Source organism: Pholcus phalangioides, unplaced genomic scaffold (genome assembly GCF_987345545.1).
Source record: "Pholcus phalangioides strain wild (caught in Gottingen) unplaced genomic scaffold, Ppha-v1.0 ptg000005l_1, whole genome shotgun sequence".
Taxonomy (NCBI): Eukaryota; Metazoa; Arthropoda; class Arachnida; order Araneae; family Pholcidae; genus Pholcus; species Pholcus phalangioides.
Genome location: NW_028301598.1, coordinates 14,585,434 through 14,612,935, shown reverse-complemented (window position 1 = coordinate 14,612,935; position 27,502 = coordinate 14,585,434).

Below are 27,502 nucleotides of genomic sequence, written 5' to 3'. Positions count from 1 at the left end.
ATATTCCACATACCTTTACTGTCTTCCTAAACCCAGTTTTGAGATGTGCTGTGTAGTCGAGTGGTAAAAATACCTGACTCTCGTCCTGACCACCCGGGTTCGAATCCCGGAATGACCAATCACGCTTCTTCTTTACAAATACGGAACTCAAACTAGTTTCCAATATTCCACTTACCTTTACAGTCTTCCTAAACCCAGTTTTGAGATGTGCTGTGTAGTCGAGTGGTAAAGATACCTAACACTCATCCTGACGACACGGGTTCAAATCCCGCAATGAATAATCACGCTTCTTCTTTACAAATACGGAACTCAAACTAGTTTGCAATATTCCACTTACCTTTACAGTCTCCCTAAACCCAGTTTTAGGACGTGCTGTGTAGTCGAGTAGTTAAGATATCTCACTCTCGTCCTGACGACCCGGGTTCGAATCCCGTAATGACCAATTGAGCTACTTCTGTACAAATACGGAACTCAAACTAGTTTCCAATAATCCACATAGCTTTACAGTCTTCCTAAACCCAGTTATAAGACGTGCTGTGTAGTCGAGTGGTAAAGATACCTGACTCTCATCCTGACGACAAGGGTTCGAATCCCGCAATGAATAATCACGCTTCTTCTGTACAAATACGGAACTCAAACTAGTTTCCAATATTCCACTTACCTTTACAGTCTTCCTAAACCCAGTTTTAGGACGTGCTGTGTAGTCGAGTGGTTAAGATATCTGACTCTCGTCCTGACGACTCAGGTTCGAATTCTGGAAATGACCAATCACGCTGCTTCTGTACAAATACGGAACTCAAACAAGTTTCCAATATTCCACATAGTTTTACAGTCTTCCTAAACCCAGTTTTGAGATGTGCTGTGTAGTCGAGTAGTTAAGATATCTGGCTCTGATCCTGACCACACGGGTACGAATCCCGGAATGACCAATCAAGCTTCTTCTGTACAAATACGGAACTCAAACTAGTTTCCAATATTCCACATAGCTTCACAGTCTTCCTAAACCCAGTTATAAAACGTGCTGTGTAGTCGAGTGGTTAAGATATCTGACTCTCGTCCTGACGACTCAGGTTCGAATCCCGGAATGACCAATCGAGCTACTTCTGTACAAATACGGAACTCAAACTAGTTTCCAATATTCCAAATACCTTTACAGTCTTCCTAAACCCAGTTATAAGATGTGCTGTGTAGTCGAGGGGTTAAGATATCTGACTCTCGTCCTGACGACCCGGGTTCGAATCCCGGAATCACCAATCACGCTTCTTCTGTACAAATACGGATCTCAAAGTAGTTTCCAATATTCCACTTACCTTTACAGTCTTCCTAAACCCTGTTATAAGACGTGCTGTGTAGTCGAGTGGTTAAGATATCTGGCTCTCCGACCTGACGACCCGGGTTCGAATCCCGTAATGAATAATCACGCTTCTTCTGTACAAATACGGAACTCAAACTAGTTTCCAATATTCCACATACCTTTACTGTCTTCCTAAACCCTGTTATAAGACGTGCGGTGTAGTCGAGTGGTTAAGATTTCTGACTCTCGTCCTGACGACTCAGGTTCGAATCCCGGAATGACCAATCGAGCTACTTCTGCACAAATACGGAACTCAAACTAGTTTCCAATATTCCACATACCTTTACTGTCTTCCTAAACCCAGTTTTGAGATGTGCTGTGTAGTCGAGGGGTTAAGATATCTGACTCTCGTCCTGACGACCCGGGTTCGAATCCCGCAATGACCAATCACGCTTCTTCTGTACAAATACGGAACGCAAACTAGTTTCCAATATTCTACATACCTTTACTGTCTTCCTAAACCCAGTTTTGAGATGTGCTGTGTAGTCGAGTGGTAAAAATACCTGACTCTCGTCCTGACCACCCGGGTTCGAAACCCGGAATGACCAATCACGCTTCTTCTTTACAAATACGGAACTCAAACTAGTTTCCAATATTCCACTTACCTTTACAGTCTTCCTAAACCCAGTTTTAGGACGTGCTGTGTAGTCGATTGGTTAAGATATCTCACTCTCGTCCTGACGACTCAGGTTCGAATTCTGGAAATGACCAATCACGCTGCTTCTGTACAAATACGGAACTCAAACTAGTTTCCAATATTCCACATAGCTTTACAGTCTTCCTAAACCCAGTTTTGAGATGTGCTGTGTAGTCGAGTATTTAAGATATCTGGCTCTCATCCTGACCACACGGGTACGAATCCCGGAATGACCAATCAAGCTTCTTCTGTACAAATACGGAACTCAAACTAGTTTCCAATATTCCACATAGCTTTACAGTCTTCCTAAACCCAGTTTTGAGATGTGCTGTGTAGTCGAGTAGTTAAGATATCTGGCTCTCATCCTGACCACACGGGTACGAATCCCGGAATGACCAATCAAGCTTCTTCTGTACAAATACGGAACTCAAACTAGTTTCCAATATTCCACATAGCTTCACAGTCTTCCCAAACCCAGTTATAAAACGTGCTGTGTAGTCGAGTGGTTAAGATATCTGACTCTCGTCCTGACGACTCAGGTTCGAATCCCGGAATGACCAATCGAGCTACTTCTGTACAAATACGGAACTCAAACTAGATTCCAAATACCTTTACAGTCTTCCTAAACCCAGTTATAAGATGTGCTGTGTAGTCGAGGGGTTAAGATATCTGACTCTCGTCCTGACGACTCAGGTTCGAATCCCGGAATGACCAATCGAGCTACTTCTGCACAAATACGGAACTCAAACTAGTTTCCAATGTTCCACATAGCTTTACAGTCTTCCTAGACCCAGTTTTGAGATGTGCTGTGTAGTCGAGGGGTTAAGATATCTGACTCTCGTCCTGACGACCCGGGTTCGAATCCCGCAATGACCAATCACGCTTCTTCTGTACAAATACGGAACGCAAACTAGTTTCCAATATTCCACATACCTTTACTGTCTTCCTAAACCCAGTTTTGAGATGTGCTGTGTAGTCGAGTGGTAAAAATACCTGACTCTCGTCCTGACCACCCGGGTTCGAATCCCGGAATGACCAATCACGCTTCTTCTTTACAAATACGGAACTCAAACTAGTTTCCAATATTCCACTTACCTTTACAGTCTTCCTAAACCCAGTTTTAGGACGTGCTGTGTAGTCGATTGGTTAAGATATCTGACTCTCGTCCTGACGACCCGGGTTCGAATCCCGGAATCACCAATCACGCTTCTTCTGTACAAATACGGATCTCAAAGTAGTTTCCAATATTCCACTTACCTTTACAGTCTTCCTAAACCCTGTTATAAGACGTGCTGTGTAGTCGAGTGGTTAAGATATCTGGCTCTCCGACCTGACGACCCGGGTTCGAATCCCGTAATGAATAATCACGCTTCTTCTGTACAAATACGGAACTCAAACTACTTTCCAATATTCCACATACCTTTACTGTCTTCCTAAACCCTGTTATAAGACGTGCGGTGTAGTCGAGTGGTTAAGATTTCTGACTCTCGTCCTGACGACTCAGGTTCGAATCCCGGAATGACCAATCGAGCTACTTCTGCACAAATACGGAACTCAAACTAGTTTCCAATATTCCACATACCTTTACTGTCTTCCTAAACCCAGTTTTGAGATGTGCTGTGTAGTCGAGGGGTTAAGATATCTGACTCTCGTCCTGACGACCCGGGTTCGAATCCCGCAATGACCAATCACGCTTCTTCTGTACAAATACGGAACGCAAACTAGTTTCCAATATTCTACATACCTTTACTGTCTTCCTAAACCCAGTTTTGAGATGTGCTGTGTAGTCGAGTGGTAAAAATACCTGACTCTCGTCCTGACCACCCGGGTTCGAAACCCGGAATGACCAATCACGCTTCTTCTTTACAAATACGGAACTCAAACTAGTTTCCAATATTCCACTTACCTTTACAGTCTTCCTAAACCCAGTTTTAGGACGTGCTGTGTAGTCGATTGGTTAAGATATCTCACTCTCGTCCTGACGACTCAGGTTCGAATTCTGGAAATGACCAATCACGCTGCTTCTGTACAAATACGGAACTCAAACTAGTTTCCAATATTCCACATAGCTTTACAGTCTTCCTAAACCCAGTTTTGAGATGTGCTGTGTAGTCGAGTATTTAAGATATCTGGCTCTCATCCTGACCACACGGGTACGAATCCCGGAATGACCAATCAAGCTTCTTCTGTACAAATACGGAACTCAAACTAGTTTCCAATATTCCACATAGCTTTACAGTCTTCCTAAACCCAGTTTTGAGATGTGCTGTGTAGTCGAGTAGTTAAGATATCTGGCTCTCATCCTGACCACACGGGTACGAATCCCGGAATGACCAATCAAGCTTCTTCTGTACAAATACGGTACTCAAACTAGTTTCCAATATTCCACATAGCTTCACAGTCTTCCCAAACCCAGTTATAAAACGTGCTGTGTAGTCGAGTGGTTAAGATATCTGACTCTCGTCCTGACGACTCAGGTTCGAATCCCGGAATGACCAATCGAGCTACTTCTGTACAAATACGGAACTCAAACTAGATTCCAAATACCTTTACAGTCTTCCTAAACCCAGTTATAAGATGTGCTGTGTAGTCGAGGGGTTAAGATATCTGACTCTCGTCCTGACGACTCAGGTTCGAATCCCGGAATGACCAATCGAGCTACTTCTGCACAAATACGGAACTCAAACTAGTTTCCAATGTTCCACATAGCTTTACAGTCTTCCTAGACCCAGTTTTGAGATGTGCTGTGTAGTCGAGGGGTTAAGATATCTGACTCTCGTCCTGACGACCCGGGTTCGAATCCCGCAATGACCAATCACGCTTCTTCTGTACAAATACGGAACGCAAACTAGTTTCCAATATTCCACATACCTTTACTGTCTTCCTAAACCCAGTTTTGAGATGTGCTGTGTAGTCGAGTGGTAAAAATACCTGACTCTCGTCCTGACCACCCGGGTTCGAATCCCGGAATGACCAATCACGCTTCTTCTTTACAAATACGGAACTCAAACTAGTTTCCAATATTCCACTTACCTTTACAGTCTTCCTAAACCCAGTTTTGAGATGTGCTGTGTAGTCGAGTGGTAAAGATACCTAACACTCATCCTGACGACACGGGTTCAAATCCCGCAATGAATAATCACGCTTCTTCTTTACAAATACGGAACTCAAACTAGTTTGCAATATTCCACTTACCTTTACAGTCTCCCTAAACCCAGTTTTAGGACGTGCTGTGTAGTCGAGTAGTTAAGATATCTCACTCTCGTCCTGACGACCCGGGTTCGAATCCCGTAATGACCAATTGAGCTACTTCTGTACAAATACGGAACTCAAACTAGTTTCCAATAATCCACATAGCTTTACAGTCTTCCTAAACCCAGTTATAAGACGTGCTGTGTAGTCGAGTGGTAAAGATACCTGACTCTCATCCTGACGACAAGGGTTCGAATCCCGCAATGAATAATCACGCTTCTTCTGTACAAATACGGAACTCAAAGTAGTTTCCAATATTCCACTTACCTTTACAGTCTTCCTAAACCCAGTTTTAGGACGTGCTGTGTAGTCGAGTGGTTAAGATATCTGACTCTCGTCCTGACGACTCAGGTTCGAATTCTGGAAATGACCAATCACGCTGCTTCTGTACAAATACGGAACTCAAACAAGTTTCCAATATTCCACATAGTTTTACAGTCTTCCTAAACCCAGTTTTGAGATGTGCTGTGTAGTCGAGTAGTTAAGATATCTGGCTCTGATCCTGACCACACGGGTACGAATCCCGGAATGACCAATCAAGCTTCTTCTGTACAAATACGGAACTCAAACTAGTTTCCAATATTCCACATAGCTTCACAGTCTTCCTAAACCCAGTTATAAAACGTGCTGTGTAGTCGAGTGGTTAAGATATCTGACTCTCGTCCTGACGACTCAGGTTCGAATCCCGGAATGACCAATCGAGCTACTTCTGTACAAATACGGAACTCAAACTAGTTTCCAATATTCCAAATACCTTTACAGTCTTCCTAAACCCAGTTATAAGATGTGCTGTGTAGTCGAGGGGTTAAGATATCTGACTCTCGTCCTGACGACCCGGGTTCGAATCCCGGAATCACCAATCACGCTTCTTCTGTACAAATACGGATCTCAAAGTAGTTTCCAATATTCCACTTACCTTTACAGTCTTCCTAAACCCTGTTATAAGACGTGCTGTGTAGTCGAGTGGTTAAGATATCTGGCTCTCCGACCTGACGACCCGGGTTCGAATCCCGTAATGAATAATCACGCTTCTTCTGTACAAATACGGAACTCAAACTAGTTTCCAATATTCCACACAACTTTACTGTCTTCCTAAACCCTGTTATAAGACGTGCGGTGTAGTCGAGTGGTTAAGATTTCTGACTCTCGTCCTGACGACTCAGGTTCGAATCCCGGAATGACCAATCGAGCTACTTCTGCACAAATACGGAACTCAAACTAGTTTCCAATATTCCACATACCTTTACTGTCTTCCTAAACCCAGTTTTGAGATGTGCTGTGTAGTCGAGGGGTTAAGATATCTGACTCTCGTCCTGACGACCCGGGTTCGAATCCCGCAATGACCAATCACGCTTCTTCTGTACAAATACGGAACGCAAACTAGTTTCCAATATTCTACATACCTTTACTGTCTTCCTAAACCCAGTTTTGAGATGTGCTGTGTAGTCGAGTGGTAAAAATACCTGACTCTCGTCCTGACCACCCGGGTTCGAAACCCGGAATGACCAATCACGCTTCTTCTTTACAAATACGGAACTCAAACTAGTTTCCAATATTCCACTTACCTTTACAGTCTTCCTAAACCCAGTTTTAGGACGTGCTGTGTAGTCGATTGGTTAAGATATCTCACTCTCGTCCTGACGACTCAGGTTCGAATTCTGGAAATGACCAATCACGCTGCTTCTGTACAAATACGGAACTCAAACTAGTTTCCAATATTCCACATAGCTTTACAGTCTTCCTAAACCCAGTTTTGAGATGTGCTGTGTAGTCGAGTATTTAAGATATCTGGCTCTCATCCTGACCACACGGGTACGAATCCCGGAATGACCAATCAAGCTTCTTCTGTACAAATACGGAACTCAAACTAGTTTCCAATATTCCACATAGCTTTACAGTCTTCCTAAACCCAGTTTTGAGATGTGCTGTGTAGTCGAGTAGTTAAGATATCTGGCTCTCATCCTGACCACACGGGTACGAATCCCGGAATGACCAATCAAGCTTCTTCTGTACAAATACGGTACTCAAACTAGTTTCCAATATTCCACATAGCTTCACAGTCTTCCCAAACCCAGTTATAAAACGTGCTGTGTAGTCGAGTGGTTAAGATATCTGACTCTCGTCCTGACGACTCAGGTTCGAATCCCGGAATGACCAATCGAGCTACTTCTGTACAAATACGGAACTCAAACTAGATTCCAAATACCTTTACAGTCTTCCTAAACCCAGTTATAAGATGTGCTGTGTAGTCGAGGGGTTAAGATATCTGACTCTCGTCCTGACGACTCAGGTTCGAATCCCGGAATGACCAATCGAGCTACTTCTGCACAAATACGGAACTCAAACTAGTTTCCAATGTTCCACATAGCTTTACAGTCTTCCTAGACCCAGTTTTGAGATGTGCTGTGTAGTCGAGGGGTTAAGATATCTGACTCTCGTCCTGACGACCCGGGTTCGAATCCCGCAATGACCAATCACGCTTCTTCTGTACAAATACGGAACGCAAACTAGTTTCCAATATTCCACATACCTTTACTGTCTTCCTAAACCCAGTTTTGAGATGTGCTGTGTAGTCGAGTGGTAAAAATACCTGACTCTCGTCCTGACCACCCGGGTTCGAATCCCGGAATGACCAATCACGCTTCTTCTTTACAAATACGGAACTCAAACTAGTTTCCAATATTCCACTTACCTTTACAGTCTTCCTAAACCCAGTTTTGAGATGTGCTGTGTAGTCGAGTGGTAAAGATACCTAACACTCATCCTGACGACACGGGTTCAAATCCCGCAATGAATAATCACGCTTCTTCTTTACAAATACGGAACTCAAACTAGTTTGCAATATTCCACTTACCTTTACAGTCTCCCTAAACCCAGTTTTAGGACGTGCTGTGTAGTCGAGTAGTTAAGATATCTCACTCTCGTCCTGACGACCCGGGTTCGAATCCCGTAATGACCAATTGAGCTACTTCTGTACAAATACGGAACTCAAACTAGTTTCCAATAATCCACATAGCTTTACAGTCTTCCTAAACCCAGTTATAAGACGTGCTGTGTAGTCGAGTGGTTAAGATATCTGACTCTCGTCCTGACGACTCAGGTTCGAATTCTGGAAATGACCAATCACGCTGCTTCTGTACAAATACGGAACTCAAACAAGTTTCCAATATTCCACATAGTTTTACAGTCTTCCTAAACCCAGTTTTGAGATGTGCTGTGTAGTCGAGTAGTTAAGATATCTGGCTCTGATCCTGACCACACGGGTACGAATCCCGGAATGACCAATCAAGCTTCTTCTGTACAAATACGGAACTCAAACTAGTTTCCAATATTCCACATAGCTTCACAGTCTTCCTAAACCCAGTTATAAAACGTGCTGTGTAGTCGAGTGGTTAAGATATCTGACTCTCGTCCTGACGACTCAGGTTCGAATCCCGGAATGACCAATCGAGCTACTTCTGTACAAATACGGAACTCAAACTAGTTTCCAATATTCCAAATACCTTTACAGTCTTCCTAAACCCAGTTATAAGATGTGCTGTGTAGTCGAGGGGTTAAGATATCTGACTCTCGTCCTGACGACCCGGGTTCGAATCCCGGAATCACCAATCACGCTTCTTCTGTACAAATACGGATCTCAAAGTAGTTTCCAATATTCCACTTACCTTTACAGTCTTCCTAAACCCTGTTATAAGACGTGCTGTGTAGTCGAGTGGTTAAGATATCTGGCTCTCCGACCTGACGACCCGGGTTCGAATCCCGTAATGAATAATCACGCTTCTTCTGTACAAATACGGAACTCAAACTAGTTTCCAATATTCCACATACCTTTACTGTCTTCCTAAACCCTGTTATAAGACGTGCGGTGTAGTCGAGTGGTTAAGATTTCTGACTCTCGTCCTGACGACTCAGGTTCGAATCCCGGAATGACCAATCGAGCTACTTCTGCACAAATACGGAACTCAAACTAGTTTCCAATATTCCACATACCTTTACTGTCTTCCTAAACCCAGTTTTGAGATGTGCTGTGTAGTCGAGGGGTTAAGATATCTGACTCTCGTCCTGACGACCCGGGTTCGAATCCCGCAATGACCAATCACGCTTCTTCTGTACAAATACGGAACGCAAACTAGTTTCCAATATTCTACATACCTTTACTGTCTTCCTAAACCCAGTTTTGAGATGTGCTGTGTAGTCGAGTGGTAAAAATTCCTGACTCTCGTCCTGACCACCCGGGTTCGAAACCCGGAATGACCAATCACGCTTCTTCTTTACAAATACGGAACTCAAACTAGTTTCCAATATTCCACTTACCTTTACAGTCTTCCTAAACCCAGTTTTAGGACGTGCTGTGTAGTCGATTGGTTAAGATATCTCACTCTCGTCCTGACGACTCAGGTTCGAATTCTGGAAATGACCAATCACGCTGCTTCTGTACAAATACGGAACTCAAACTAGTTTCCAATATTCCACATAGCTTTACAGTCTTCCTAAACCCAGTTTTGAGATGTGCTGTGTAGTCGAGTATTTAAGATATCTGGCTCTCATCCTGACCACACGGGTACGAATCCCGGAATGACCAATCAAGCTTCTTCTGTACAAATACGGAACTCAAACTAGTTTCCAATATTCCACATAGCTTTACAGTCTTCCTAAACCCAGTTTTGAGATGTGCTGTGTAGTCGAGTAGTTAAGATATCTGGCTCTCATCCTGACCACACGGGTACGAATGCCGGAATGACCAATCAAGCTTCTTCTGTACAAATACGGAACTCAAACTAGTTTCCAATATTCCACATAGCTTCACAGTCTTCCCAAACCCAGTTATAAAACGTGCTGTGTAGTCGAGTGGTTAAGATATCTGACTCTCGTCCTGACGACTCAGGTTCGAATCCCGGAATGACCAATCGAGCTACTTCTGTACAAATACGGAACTCAAACTAGATTCCAAATACCTTTACAGTCTTCCTAAACCCAGTTTTAGGACGTGCTGTGTAGTCGATTGGTTAAGATATCTGACTCTCGTCCTGACGACTCAGGTTCGAATTCTGGAAATGACCAATCACGCTGCTTCTGTACAAATACGGAACTCAAACTAGTTTCCAGTATTCCATATAGCTTTACAGTCTTCCTAAACCCAGTTTTGAGATGTGCTGTGTAGTCGAGTAGTTAAGATATCTGACTCTCGTCCTGACGACCCGGAATGACCAATTGAGCTACTTCTGTACAAATACGGAACTCAAACTAGATACCAAATACCTTTACTGTCTTCCTAAACCCAGTTATAAGACGTGCTGTGTAGTCGAGTGGTTAAGATATCTGACTCTCGTCCTGACGACTCAGGTTCGAATTCTGGAAATGACCAATCACGCTGCTTCTGTACAAATACGGAACTCAAACTAGTTTCCAATATTCCACATAGCTTTACAGTCTTCCTAAACCCAGTTTTGAGATGTGCTGTGTAGTCGAGTAGTTAAGATATCTGGCTCTCATCCTGACCACACGGGTACGAATCCCGGAATGACCAATCAAGCTTCTTCTGTACAAATACGGAACTCAAACTAGTTTCCAATATTCCACATAGCTTCACAGTCTTCCCAAACCCAGTTATAAAACGTGCTGTGTAGTCGAGTGGTTAAGATATCTGACTCTCGTCCTGACGACTCAGGTTCGAATCCCGGAATGACCAATCGAGCTACTTCTGTACAAATACGGAACTCAAACTAGATTCCAAATACCTTTACAGTCTTCCTAAACCCAGTTATAAGATGTGCTGTGTAGTCGAGGGGTTAAGATATCTGACTCTCGTCCTGACGACTCAGGTTCGAATCCCGGAATGACCAATCGAGCTACTTCTGCACAAATACGGAACTCAAACTAGTTTCCAATGTTCCACATAGCTTTACAGTCTTCCTAGACCCAGTTTTGAGATGTGCTGTGTAGTCGAGGGGTTAAGATATCTGACTCTCGTCCTGACGACCCGGGTTCGAATCCCGCAATGACCAATCACGCTTCTTCTGTACAAATACGGAACGCAAACTAGTTTCCAATATTCCACATACCTTTACTGTCTTCCTAAACCCAGTTTTGAGATGTGCTGTGTAGTCGAGTGGTAAAAATACCTGACTCTCGTCCTGACCACCCGGGTTCGAATCCCGGAATGACCAATCACGCTTCTTCTTTACAAATACGGAACTCAAACTAGTTTCCAATATTCCACTTACCTTTACAGTCTTCCTAAACCCAGTTTTAGGACGTGCTGTGTAGTCGATTGGTTAAGATATCTGACTCTCGTCCTGACGACTCAGGTTCGAATTCTGGTAATGACCAATCACGCTGCTTCTGTACAAATACGGAACTCAAACTAGTTTCCAGTATTCCATATAGCTTTACAGTCTTCCTAAACCCAGTTTTGAGATGTGCTGTGTAGTCGAGTAGTTAAGATATCTGACTCTCGTCCTGACGACCCGGAATGACCAATTGAGCTACTTCTGTACAAATACGGAACTCAAACTAGATACCAAATACCTTTACTGTCTTCCTAAACCCAGTTATGAGACGTGCTGTGTAGTCGAGTGGTTAAGATATCTGACTCTCGTCCTGACGACTCAGGTTCGAATTCTGGAAATGACCAATCACGCTGCTTCTGTACAAATACGGAACTCAAACTAGTTTCCAATATTCCACATAGCTTTACAGTCTTCCTAAACCCAGTTTTGAGATGTGCTGTGTAGTCGAGTAGTTAAGATATCTGGCTCTCATCCTGACCACACGGGTACGAATCCCGGAATGACCAATCAAGCTTCTTCTGTACAAATACGGAACTCAAACTAGTTTCCAATATTCCACATAGCTTCACAGTCTTCCCAAACCCAGTTATAAAACGTGCTGTGTAGTCGAGTGGTTAAGATATCTGACTCTCGTCCTGACGACTCAGGTTCGAATCCCGGAATGACCAATCGAGCTACTTCTGTACAAATACGGAACTCTAACTAGATTCCAAATACCTTTACAGTCTTCCTAAACCCAGTTATAAGATGTGCTGTGTAGTCGAGGGGTTAAGATATCTGACTCTCGTCCTGACGACTCAGGTTCGAATCCCGGAATGACCAATCGAGCTACTTCTGTACAAATACGGAACTCAAACTAGATTCCAAATACCTTTACAGTCTTCCTAAACCCAGTTTTGAGATGTGCTGTGTAGTCGAGGGGTTAAGATATCTGACTCTCGTCCTGACGACCCGGGTTCGAATCCCGCAATGACCAATCACGCTTCTTCTGTACAAATACGGAACTCAAACTAGTTTCCAATATTCCACTTACCTTTACAGTCTTCCTAAACCCAGTTTTAGGACGTGCTGTGTAGTCGATTGGTTAAGATATCTGACTCTCGTCCTGACGACTCAGGTTCGAATTCTGGAAATGACCAATCACGCTGCTTCTGTACAAATACGGAACTCAAACTAGTTTCCAATATTCCACATAGCTTTACAGTCTTCCTAAACCCAGTTTTGAGATGTGCTGTGTAGTCGAGTAGTTAAGATATCTGGCTCACATCCTGACCACACGGGTACGAATCCCGGAATGACCAATCAAGCTTCTTCTGTACAAATACGGAACTCAAACTAGTTTCCAATATTCCACATAGCTTTACAGTCTTCCTAAACCCAGTTTTGAGATGTGCTGTGTAGTCGAGTAGTTAAGATATCTGGCTCTCATCCTGACCACACGGGTACGAATCCCGGAATGACCAATCAAGCTTCTTCTGTACAAATACGGAACTCAAACTAGTTTTCAATATTCCACATAGCTTCACAGTCTTCCCAAACCCAGTTATAAAACGTGCTGTGTAGTCGAGGGGTTAAGATATCTGACTCTCGTCCTGACGACCCGGGTTCGAATCCCGTAATGAATAATCACGCTTCTTCTGTACAAATACGGCACTCAAAGTAGTTTCCAATATTCCACTTACCTTTACAGTCTTCCTAAACCCAGTTTTAGGATGTGCTGTGTAGTCGAGTGGTTAAGATATCTGACTCTCGTCCTGACGACTCAGGTTCGAATCCCGGAATGACCAATCGAGATACTTCTGTACAAATACGGAACTCAAACTAGATTCCAAATACCTTTACAGTCTTCCTAAACCCAGTTATAAGACTTTCTGTGTAGTCGAGTGGTTAAGATATCTGACTCTCGTCCTGACGACCCGCGTTCGAATCCCGGAATGACCAATCAAGCTACTTCTGTACAAATACGGCACTCAAAGTAGTTTCCAATATTCCACTTACCTTTACAGTCTTCCTAAACCCAGTTTTAGGATGTGCTGTGTAGTCGAGTGGTTAAGATATCTGACTCTCGTCCTGACGACTCAGGTTCGAATCCCGGAATGACCAATCGAGATACTTCTGTACAAATACGGAACTCAAACTAGATTCCAAATACCTTTACAGTCTTCCTAAACCCAGTTATAAGACTTTCTGTGTAGTCGAGTGGTTAAGATATCTGTCTCTCGTCCTGACGACCCGCGTTCGAATCCCGGAATGACCAATCAAGCTACTTCTGTACAAATACGGAACGCAAACTAGTTTCCAATATTCCACATACCTTTACTGTCTTCCTAAACCCAGTTTTGAGATGTGCTGTGTAGTCGAGTGGTAAAGATACCTAACACTCATCCTGACGACACGGGTTCAAATCCCGCAATGAATAATCACGCTTCTTCTTTACAAATACGGAACTCAAACTAGTTTGCAATATTCCAGTTACCTTTACAGTCTTCCTAAACCCAGTTTTAGGACGTGCTGTGTAGTTGAGTAGTTAAGATATCTCACTCTCGTCCTGACGACCCGGGTTCGAATCCCGGAATGACCAATTGAGCTACTTCTGTACAAATACGGAACTCAAACTAGTTTCCAATAATCCACATAGCTTTACAGTCTTCCTAAACCCAGTTTTAAGACGTGCTGTGTAGTCGAGTGGTAAAGATACCTGACTCTCATCCTGACGACAAGGGTTCGAATCCCGCAATGAATAATCACGCTTCTTCTGTACAAATACGGAACTCAAAGTAGTTTCCAATATTCCACTTACCTTTACAGTCTTCCTAAACCCAGTTTTAGGAGGTGCTGTGTAGTCGAGTGGTTAAGATATCTGAATCTCGTCCTGACGACTCAGGTTCGAATTCTGGAAATGACCAATCACGCTGCTTCTGTACAAATACGGAACTCAAACTAGTTTCCAATATTCCAAATACCTTTACTGTCTTCCTAAACCCAGTTATAAAACGTGCTGTGTAGTCGAGTGTTTAAGATATCTGACTCTCGTCCTGACCACCCGGGTTCGAAACCCGGAATGACCAATCACGCTTCTTCTTTACAAATACGGAACTCAAACTAGATTCCAAATACCTTTACAGTCTTCCTAAACCCAGTTTTGAGATGTGCTGTGTAGTCGAGGGGTTAAGATATCTGACTCTCGTCCTGACGACCCGGGTTCGAATCCCGCAATGACCAATCACGCTTCTTCTGTACAAATACGGAACTCAAACTAGTTTCCAATATTCCACTTACCTTTACAGTCTTCCTAAACCCAGTTTTAGGACGTGCTGTGTAGTCGATTGGTTAAGATATCTGACTCTCGTCCTGACGACTCAGGTTCGAATTCTGGTAATGACCAATCACGCTGCTTCTGTACAAATACGGAACTCAAACTAGTTTCCAGTATTCCATATAGCTTTACAGTCTTCCTAAACCCAGTTTTGAGATGTGCTGTGTAGTCGAGTAGTTAAGATATCTGACTCTCGTCCTGACGACCCGGAATGACCAATTGAGCTACTTCTGTACAAATACGGAACTCAAACTAGATACCAAATACCTTTACTGTCTTCCTAAACCCAGTTATAAGACGTGCTGTGTAGTCGAGTGGTTAAGATATCTGACTCTCGTCCTGACGACTCAGGTTCGAATTCTGGAAATGACCAATCACGCTGCTTCTGTACAAATACGGAACTCAAACTAGTTTCCAATATTCCACATAGCTTTACAGTCTTCCTAAACCCAGTTTTGAGATGTGCTGTGTAGTCGAGTAGTTAAGATATCTGGCTCACATCCTGACCACACGGGTACGAATCCCGGAATGACCAATCAAGCTTCTTCTGTACAAATACGGAACTCAAACTAGTTTCCAATATTCCACATAGCTTTACAGTCTTCCTAAACCCAGTTTTGAGATGTGCTGTGTAGTCGAGTAGTTAAGATATCTGGCTCTCATCCTGACCACACGGGTACGAATCCCGGAATGACCAATCAAGCTTCTTCTGTACAAATACGGAACTCAAACTAGTTTTCAATATTCCACATAGCTTCACAGTCTTCCCAAACCCAGTTATAAAACGTGCTGTGTAGTCGAGTGGTTAAGATATCTGACTCTCGTCCTGACGACTCAGGTTCGAATCCCCGAATGACCAATCGAGCTACTTCTGTACAAATACGGAACTCAAACTAGATTCCAAATACCTTTACAGTCTTCCTAAACCCAGTTATAAGATGTGCTGTGTAGTCGAGGGGTTAAGATATCTGACTCTCGTCCTGACGACCCGGGTTCGAATCCCGTAATGAATAATCACGCTTCTTCTGTACAAATACGGCACTCAAAGTAGTTTCCAATATTCCACTTACCTTTACAGTCTTCCTAAACCCAGTTTTAGGATGTGCTGTGTAGTCGAGTGGTTAAGATATCTGACTCTCGTCCTGACGACTCAGGTTCGAATCCCGGAATGACCAATCGAGATACTTCTGTACAAATACGGAACTCAAACTAGATACCAAATACCTTTACAGTCTTCCTAAACCCAGTTATAAGACTTTCTGTGTAGTCGAGTGGTTAAGATATCTGTCTCTCGTCCTGACGACCCGCGTTCGAATCCCGGAATGACCAATCAAGCTACTTCTGTACAAATACGGAACGCAAACTAGTTTCCAATATTCCACATAGCTTTACAGTCTTCCTAAACCCAGTTTTGAGATGTGCTGTGTAGTCGAGTGGTAAATATTCCTGACTCTCATCCTGACGACCCGGGTTCGAATCCCGCAATGACCAATCACGCTTCTTCTGTACAAATACGGAACTCAAACTAGTTTCCAATATTCCACATACCTTTACTGTCTTCCTAAACCCAGTTTTGAGATGTGCTGTGTAGTCGAGTGGTAAAGATACCTAACGCTCATCCTGACGACACGGGTTCAAATCCCGCAATGAATAATCACGCTTCTTCTTTACAAATACGGAACTCAAACTAGTTTGCAATATTCCAGTTACCTTTACAGTCTTCCTAAACCCAGTTTTAGGACGTGCTGTGTAGTTGAGTAGTTAAGATATCTCACTCTCGTCCTGACGACCCGGGTTCGAATCCCGGAATGACCAATTGAGCTACTTCTGTACAAATACGGAACTCAAACTAGTTTCCAATAATCCACATAGCTTTACAGTCTTCCTAAACCCAGTTTTAAGACGTGCTGTGTAGTCGAGTGGTAAAGATACCTGACTCTCATCCTGACGACAAGGGTTCGAATCCCGCAATGAATAATCACGCTTCTTCTGTACAAATACGGAACTCAAAGTAGTTTCCAATATTCCACTTACCTTTACAGTCTTCCTAAACCCAGTTTTAGGAGGTGCTGTGTAGTCGAGTGGTTAAGATATCTGAATCTCGTCCTGACGACTCAGGTTCGAATTCTGGAAATGACCAATCACGCTGCTTCTGTACAAATACGGAACTCAAACTAGTTTCCAATATTCCAAATACCTTTACTGTCTTCCTAAACCCAGTTATAAAACGTGCTGTGTAGTCGAGTGTTTAAGATATCTGACTCTCGTCCTGACCACCCGGGTTCGAAACCCGGAATGACCAATCACGCTTCTTCTTTACAAATACGGAACTCAAACTAGTTTCCAATATTCCACTTACCTTTACAGTCTTCCTAAACCCAGTTTTAGGACGTGCTGTGTAGTCGATTGGTTAAGATATCTCACTCTCGTCCTGACGACTCAGGTTCGAATTCTGGAAATGACCAATCACGCTGCTTCTGTACAAATACGGAACTCAAACTAGTTTCCAATATTCCACATAGCTTTACAGTCTTCCTAAACCCAGTTTTGAGATGTGCTGTGTAGTCGAGTATTTAAGATATCTGGCTCTCATCCTGACCACACGGGTACGAATCCCGGAATGACCAATCAAGCTTCTTCTGTACAAATACGGAACTCAAACTAGTTTCCAATATTCCACATAGCTTTACAGTCTTCCTAAACCCAGTTTTGAGATGTGCTGTGTAGTCGAGTAGTTAAGATATCTGGCTCTCATCCTGACCACACGGGTACGAATCCCGGAATGACCAATCAAGCTTCTTCTGTACAAATACGGAACTCAAACTAGTTTCCAATATTCCACATAGCTTCACAGTCTTCCCAAACCCAGTTATAAAACGTGCTGTGTAGTCGAGTGGTTAAGATATCTGACTCTCGTCCTGACGACTCAGGTTCGAATCCCGGAATGACCAATCGAGCTACTTCTGTACAAATACGGAACTCAAACTAGATTCCAAATACCTTTACAGTCTTCCTAAACCCAGTTATAAGATGTGCTGTGTAGTCGAGGGGTTAAGATATCTGACTCTCGTCCTGACGACTCAGGTTCGAATCCCGGAATGACCAATCGAGCTACTTCTGCACAAATACGGAACTCAAACTAGTTTCCAATGTTCCACATAGCTTTACAGTCTTCCTAGACCCAGTTTTGAGATGTGCTGTGTAGTCGAGGGGTTAAGATATCTGACTCTCGTCCTGACGACCCGGGTTCGAATCCCGCAATGACCAATCACGCTTCTTCTGTACAAATACGAAACGCAAACTAGTTTCCAATATTCCACATACCTTTACTGTCTTCCTAAACCCAGTTTTGAGATGTGCTGTGTAGTCGAGTGGTAAAAATACCTGACTCTCGTCCTGACCACCCGGGTTCGAATCCCGGAATGACCAATCACGCTTCTTCTTTACAAATACGGAACTCAAACTAGTTTCCAATATTCCACTTACCTTTACAGTCTTCCTAAACCCAGTTTTAGGACGTGCTGTGTAGTCGATTGGTTAAGATATCTGACACTCGTCCTGACGACTCAGGTTCGAATTCTGGAAATGACCAATCACGCTGCTTCTGTACAAATACGGAACTCAAACTAGTTTCCAGTATTCCATATAGCTTTACAGTCTTCCTAAACCCAGTTTTGAGATGTGCTGTGTAGTCGAGTAGTTAAGATATCTGACTCTCGTCCTGACGACCCGGAATGACCAATTGAGCTACTTCTGTACAAATACGGAACTCAAACTAGATACCAAATACCTTTACTGTCTTCCTAAACCCAGTTATAAGACGTGCTGTGTAGTCGAGTGGTTAAGATATCTGACTCTCGTCCTGACGACTCAGGTTCGAATTCTGGAAATGACCAATCACGCTGCTTCTGTACAAATACGGAACTCAAACTAGTTTCCAATATTCCACATAGCTTTACAGTCTTCCTAACCCCAGTTTTGAGATGTGCTGTGTAGTCGAGTAGTTAAGATATCTGGCTCTCATCCTGACCACACGGGTACGAATCCCGGAATGACCAATCAAGCTTCTTCTGTACAAATACGGAACTCAAACTAGTTCCCAATATTCCACATAGCTTCACAGTCTTCCCAAACCCAGTTATAAAACGTGCTGTGTAGTCGAGTGGTTAAGATATCTGACTCTCGTCCTGACGACTCAGGTTCGAATCCCGGAATGACCAATCTAGCTACTTCTGTACAAATACGGAACTCAAACTAGATTCCAAATACCTTTACAGTCTTCCTAAACCCAGTTATAAGATGTGCTGTGTAGTCGAGGGGTTAAGATATCTGACTCTCGTCCTGACGACTCAGGTTCGAATCCCGGAATGACCAATCGAGCTACTTCTGCACAAATACGGAACTCAAACTAGTTTCCAATGTTCCACATAGCTTTACAGTCTTCCTAGACCCAGTTTTGAGATGTGCTGTGTAGTCGAGGGGTTAAGATATCTGACTCTCGTCCTGACGACCCGGGTTCGAATCCCGCAATGACCAATCACGCTTCTTCTGTACAAATACGGAACGCAAACTAGTTTCCAATATTCCACATACCTTTACTGTCTTCCTAAACCCAGTTTTGAGATGTGCTGTGTAGTCGAGTGGTAAAAATACCTGACTCTCGTCCTGACCACCCGGGTTCGAATCCCGGAATGACCAATCACGCTTCTTCTTTACAAATACGGAACTCAAACTAGTTTCCAATATTCCACTTACCTTTACAGTCTTCCTAAACCCAGTTTTAGGACGTGCTGTGTAGTCGATTGGTTAAGATATCTGACTCTCGTCCTGACGACTCAGGTTCGAATTCTGGTAATGACCAATCACGCTGCTTCTGTACAAATACGGAACTCAAACTAGTTTCCAGTATTCCATATAGCTTTACAGTCTTTCTAAACCCAGTTTTGAGATGTGCTGTGTAGTCGAGTAGTTAAGATATCTGACTCTCGTCCTGACGACCCGGAATGACCAATTGAGCTACTTCTGTACAAATACGGAACTCAAACTAGATACCAAATACCTTTACTGTCTTCCTAAACCCAGTTATAAGACGTGCTGTGTAGTCGAGTGGTTAAGATATCTGACTCTCGTCCTGACGACTCATGTTCGAATTCTGGAAATGACCAATCACGCTGCTTCTGTACAAATACGGAACTCAAACTAGTTTCCAATATTCCACATAGCTTTACAGTCTTCCTAAACCCAGTTTTGAGATGTGCTGTGTAGTCGAGTAGTTAAGATATCTGGCTCTCATCCTGACCACACGGGTACGAATCCCGGAATGACCAATCAAGCTTCTTCTGTACAAATACGGAACTCAAACTAGTTTCCAATATTCCACATAGCTTTACAGTCTTCCTAAACCCAGTTTTGAGATGTGCTGTGTAGTCGAGTAGTTAAGATATCTGGCTCTCATCCTGACCACACGGGTACGAATCCCGGAATGAACAATCAAGCTTCTTCTGTACAAATACGGAACTCAAACTAGTTTCCAATATTCCACATAGCTTCACAGTCTTCCCAAACCCAGTTATAAAACGTGCTGTGTAGTCGAGTGGTTAAGATATCTGACTCTCGTCCTGACGACTCAGGTTCGAATCCCGGAATGACCAATCGAGCTACTTCTGTACAAATACGGAACTCAAACTAGATTCCAAATACCTTTACAGTCTTCCTAAACCCAGTTATAAGATGTGCTGTGTAGTCGAGGGGTTAAGATATCTGACTCTCGTCCTGACGACCCGGGTTCGAATCCCGTAATGAATAATCACGCTTCTTCTGTACAAATACGGCACTCAAAGTAGTTTCCAATATTCCACTTACCTTTACAGTCTTCCTAAACCCAGTTTTAGGATGTGCTGTGTAGTCGAGTGGTTAAGATATATGACTCTCGTCCTGACGACTCAGGTTCGAATCCCGGAATGACCAATCGAGATACTTCTGTACAAATACGGAACTCAAACTAGATTCCAAATACCTTTACAGTCTTCCTAAACCCAGTTATAAGACTTTCTGTGTAGTCGAGTGGTTAAGATATCTGTCTCTCGTCCTGACGACCCGCGTTCGAATCCCGGAATGACCAATCAAGCTACTTCTGTACAAATACGGAACGCAAACTAGTTTCCAATATTCCACATAGCTTTACAGTCTTCCTAAACCCAGTTTTGAGATGTGCTGTGTAGTCGAGTGGTAAATATTCCTGACTCTCATCCTGACGACCCGGGTTCGAATCCCGCAATGACCAATCACGCTTCTTCTGTACAAATACGGAACTCAAACTAGTTTCCAATATTCCACATACCTTTACTGTCTTCCTAAACCCAGTTTTGAGATGTGCTGTGTAGTCGAGTGGTAAAGATACCTAACACTCATCCTGACGACACGGGTTCAAATCCCGCAATGAATAATCACGCTTCTTCTTTACAAATACGGAACTCAAACTAGTTTGCAATATTCCAGTTACCTTTACAGTCTTCCTAAACCCAGTTTTAGGACGTGCTGTGTAGTTGAGTAGTTAAGATATCTCACTCTCGTCCTGACGACCCGGGTTCGAATCCCGGAATGACCAATTGAGCTACTTCTGTACAAATACGGAACTCAAACTAGTTTCCAATAATCCACATAGCTTTACAGTCTTCCTAAACCCAGTTTTAAGACGTGCTGTGTAGTCGAGTGGTAAAGATACCTGACTCTCATCCTGACGACAAGGGTTCGAATCCCGCAATGAATAATCACGCTTCTTCTGTACAAATACGGAACTCAAAGTAGTTTCCAATATTCCACTTACCTTTACAGTCTTCCTAAACCCAGTTTTAGGAGGTGCTGTGTAGTCGAGTGGTTAAGATATCTGAATCTCGTCCTGACGACTCAGGTTCGAATTCTGGAAATGACCAATCACGCTGCTTCTGTACAAATACGGAACTCAAACTAGTTTCCAATATTCCAAATACCTTTACTGTCTTCCTAAACCCAGTTATAAAACGTGCTGTGTAGTCGAGTGTTTAAGATATCTGACTCTCGTCCTGACGACCCGGGTTCGAATCCCGCAATGACCAATCAAGCTACTTCTGTACAAATACGGAACTCAAACTAGTTTCAATTATTCCACATACCTTTACAGTCTTCCTAAACCCAGTTTTGAGATATGCTGTGTAGTCGAGTGGTAAAGATACCTGACTCTCATCCTGACGATCCGGGTTCGAATCCCGGAATGACCAATCGAGCTATTTAGGGACAAATACGGAACTCAAACTAGTTTCCAATATTCCACATAACTTCACAGTCTTCCTAAACCCTGTTATAAGACGTGCTGTGTAATCGAGTGAATAAGATATCTGACTCTCGTCCTCACCACCCGGGTTCGAATCCCGGAATGACCAATCAAGCTACTTCTGTACAAATACGGAACTCAAACTAGTTTCCAATATTCCACATAGCTTTACAGTCTTGCTAAACCCAGTTTTGAGATGTGCTGTGTAGTCGAGTGGTAAAAATACCTGACTCTCGTCCTGACCACCCGGGTTCGAATCCCGGAATGACCAATCACGCTTCTTCTTTACAAATACGGAACTCAAACTAGTTTCCAATATTCCACATAGCTTTACAGTCTTCCTAAACCCAGTTTTGAGATGTGCTGTGTAGTCGAGTGGTAAAGATACCTAACACTCATCCTGACGACACGGGTTCAAATCCCGCAATGAATAATCACGCTTCTTCTTTACAAATACGGAACTCAAACTAGTTTGCAATATTCCAGTTACCTTTACAGTCTTCCTAAACCCAGTTTTAGGACGTGCTGTGTAGTTGAGTAGTTAAGATATCTCACTCTCGTCCTGACGACCCGGGTTCGAATCCCGGAATGACCAATTGAGCTACTTCTGTACAAATACGGAACTCAAACTAGTTTCCAATAATCCACATAGCTTTACAGTCTTCCTAAACCCAGTTTTAAGACGTGCTGTGTAGTCGAGTGGTAAAGATACCTGACTCTCATCCTGACGACAAGGGTTCGAATCCCGCAATGAATAATCACGCTTCTTCTGTACAAATACGGAACTCAAAGTAGTTTCCAATATTCCACTTACCTTTACAGTCTTCCTAAACCCAGTTTTAGGAGGTGCTGTGTAGTCGAGTGGTTAAGATATCTGAATCTCGTCCTGACGACTCAGGTTCGAATTCTGGAAATGACCAATCACGCTGCTTCTGTACAAATACGGAACTCAAACTAGTTTCCAATATTCCAAATACCTTTACTGTCTTCCTAAACCCAGTTATAAAACGTGCTGTGTAGTCGAGTGTTTAAGATATCTGACTCTCGTCCTGACGACCCGGGTTCGAATCCCGCAATGACCAATCAAGCTACTTCTGTACAAATACGGAACTCAAACTAGTTTCAATTATTCCACATACCTTTACAGTCTTCCTAAACCCAGTTTTGAGATATGCTGTGTAGTCGAGTGGTAAAGATACCTGACTCTCATCCTGACGACCCGGGTTCGAATCCCGGAATGACCAATCGAGCTATTTAGGGACAAATACGGAACTCAAACTAGTTTCCAATATTCCACATAACTTCACAGTCTTCCTAAACCCTGTTATAAGACGTGCTGTGTAATCGAGTGAATAAGATATCTGACTCTCGTCCTCACCACCCGGGTTCGAATCCCGGAATGACCAATCAAGCTACTTCTGTACAAATACGGAACTCAAACTAGTTTCCAATATTCCACATAGCTTTACAGTCTTGCTAAACCCAGTTTTGAGATGTGCTGTGTAGTCGAGTGGTAAAAATACCTGACTCTCGTCCTGACCACCCGGGTTCGAATCCCGGAATGACCAATCACGCTTCTTCTTTACAAATACGGAACTCAAAATAGTTTCCAATATTCCACATAGCTTTACAGTCTTCCTAAACCCAGTCTTGAGATGTGCTGAGTAGTTAAGATATCTGACTCTCTTCCTGACGACCCGGAATGACCAATTGAGCTACTTCTGTACAAATACGGAACTCAAACTAGATACCAAATACCTTTACTATCTTCCTAAACCCAGTTATAATACGTGATGTGTAGTCGAGTGGTTAAGATATCTGACTCTCGTCCTGACGACTCAGGTTCGAATTCTGGAAATGACCAATCACGCTGCTTCTGTACAAATACGGAACTCAAACAAGTTTCCAATATTCCACATAGTTTTACAGTCTTCCTAAACCCAGTTTTGAGATGTGCTGTGTAGTCGAGTAGTTAAGATATCTGGCTCTCATCCTGACCACACGGGTACGAATCCCGGAATGACCAATCAAGCTTCTTCTGTACAAATACGGAACTCAAACTAGTTTCCAATATTCCACATAGCTTTACAGTCTTCCTAAACCCAGTTTTGAGATGTGCTGTGTAGTCGAGTAGTTAAGATATCTGGCCCTCATCCTGACCACACGGGTACGAATCCCGGAATGACCAATCAAGCTTCTTCTGTACAAATACGGAACTCAAACTAGTTTCCAATATTCCACATAGCTTCACAGTCTTCCTAAACCCAGTTATAAAACGTGCTGTGTAGTCGAGTGGTTAAGATATCTGGCTCTCATCCTGACGACACGGGTTCGAATCCCGGAATGACCAATCGAGCTACTTCTGTACAAATACGGAACTCAAACTAGATTCCAAATACCTTTACAGTCTTCCTAAACCCAGTTATAAGATGTGCTGTGTAGTCGAGGGGTTAAGATATCTGACTCTCGTCCTGACGACTCAGGTTCGAATCCCGGAATGACCAATCGAGCTACTTCTGCACAAATACGGAACTCAAACTAGTTTCCAATGTTCCACATAGCTTTACAGTCTTCCTAGACCCAGTTTTGAGATGTGCTGTGTAGTCGAGGGGTTAAGATATCTGACTCTCGTCCTGACGACCCGGGTTCGAATCCCGCAATGACCAATCACGCTTCTTCTGTACAAATACGAAACGCAAACTAGTTTCCAATATTCCACATACCTTTACTGTCTTCCTAAACCCAGTTTTGAGATGTGCTGTGTAGTCGAGTGGTAAAAATACCTGACTCTCGTCCTGACCACCCGGGTTCGAATCCCGGAATGACCAATCACGCTTCTTCTTTACAAATACGGAACTCAAACTAGTTTCCAATATTCCACTTACCTTTACAGTCTTCCTAAACCCAGTTTTAGGACGTGCTGTGTAGTCGATTGGTTAAGATATCTGACTCTCGTCCTGACGACTCAGGTTCGAATTCTGGAAATGACCAATCACGCTGCTTCTGTACAAATACGGAACTCAAACTAGTTTCCAGTATTCCATATAGCTTTACAGTCTTCCTAAACCCAGTTTTGAGATGTGCTGTGTAGTCGAGTAGTTAAGATATCTGACTCTCGTCCTGACGACCCGGAATGACCAATTGAGCTACTTCTGTACAAATACGGAACTCAAACTAGATACCAAATACCTTTACTGTCTTCCTAAACCCAGTTATAAGACGTGCTGTGTAGTCGAGTGGTTAAGATATCTGACTCTCGTCCTGACGACTCAGGTTCGATTTCTGGAAATGACCAATCACGCTGCTTCTGTACAAATACGGAACTCAAACTAGTTTCCAATATTCCACATAGCTTTACAGTCTTCCTAAACCCAGTTTTGAGATGTGCTGTGTAGTCGAGTAGTTAAGATATCTGGCTCTCATCCTGACCACACGGGTACGAATCCCGGAATGACCAATCAAGCTTCTTCTGTACAAATACGGAACTCAAACTAGTTCCCAATATTCCACATAGCTTCACAGTCTTCCCAAACCCAGTTATAAAACGTGCTGTGTAGTCGAGTGGTTAAGATATCTGACTCTCGTCCTGACGACTCAGGTTCGAATCCCGGAATGACCAATCGAGCTACTTCTGTACAAATACGGAACTCAAACTAGATTCCAAATACCTTTACAGTCTTCCTAAACCCAGTTATAAGATGTGCTGTGTAGTCGAGGGGTTAAGATATCTGACTCTCGTCCTGACGACTCAGGTTCGAATCCCGGAATGACCAATCGAGCTACTTCTGCACAAATACGGAACTCAAACTAGTTTCCAATGTTCCACATAGCTTTACAGTCTTCCTAGACCCAGTTTTGAGATGTGCTGTGTAGTCGAGGGGTTAAGATATCTGACTCTCGTCCTGACGACCCGGGTTCGAATCCCGCAATGACCAATCACGCTTCTTCTGTACAAATACGGAACGCAAACTAGTTTCCAATATTCCACATACCTTTACTGTCTTCCTAAACCCAGTTTTGAGATGTGCTGTGTAGTCGAGTGGTAAAAATACCTGACTCTCGTCCTGACCACCCGGGTTCGAATCCCGGAATGACCAATCACGCTTCTTCTTTACAAATACGGAACTCAAACTAGTTTCCAATATTCCACTTACCTTTACAGTCTTCCTAAACCCAGTTTTAGGACGTGCTGTGTAGTCGATTGGTTAAGATATCTGACTCTCGTCCTGACGACTCAGGTTCGAATTCTGGTAATGACCAATCACGCTGCTTCTGTACAAATACGGAACTCAAACTAGTTTCCAGTATTCCATATAGCTTTACAGTCTTCCTAAACCCAGTTTTGAGATGTGCTGTGTAGTCGAGTAGTTAAGATATCTGACTCTCGTCCTGACGACCCGGAATGACCAATTGAGCTACTTCTGTACAAATACGGAACTCAAACTAGATACCAAATACCTTTACTGTCTTCCTAAACCCAGTTATAAGACGTGCTGTGTAGTCGAGTGGTTAAGATATCTGACTCTCGTCCTGACGACTCATGTTCGAATTCTGGAAATGACCAATCACGCTGCTTCTGTACAAATACGGAACTCAAACTAGTTTCCAATATTCCACATAGCTTTACAGTCTTCCTAAACCCAGTTTTGAGATGTGCTGTGTAGTCGAGTAGTTAAGATATCTGGCTCTCATCCTGACCACACGGGTACGAATCCCGGAATGACCAATCAAGCTTCTTCTGTACAAATACGGAACTCAAACTAGTTTCCAATATTCCACATAGCTTTACAGTCTTCCTAAACCCAGTTTTGAGATGTGCTGTGTAGTCGAGTAGTTAAGATATCTGGCTCTCATCCTGACCACACGGGTACGAATCCCGGAATGACCAATCAAGCTTCTTCTGTACAAATACGGAACTCAAACTAGTTTCCAATATTCCACATAGCTTCACAGTCTTCCCAAACCCAGTTATAAAACGTGCTGTGTAGTCGAGTGGTTAAGATATCTGACTCTCGTCCTGACGACTCAGGTTCGAATCCCGGAATGACCAATCGAGCTACTTCTGTACAAATACGGAACTCAAACTAGATTCCAAATACCTTTACAGTCTTCCTAAACCCAGTTATAAGATGTGCTGTGTAGTCGAGGGGTTAAGATATCTGACTCTCGTCCTGACGACCCGGGTTCGAATCCCGTAATGAATAATCACGCTTCTTCTGTACAAATACGGCACTCAAAGTAGTTTCCAATATTCCACTTACCTTTACAGTCTTCCTAAACCCAGTTTTAGGATGTGCTGTGTAGTCGAGTGGTTAAGATATATGACTCTCGTCCTGACGACTCA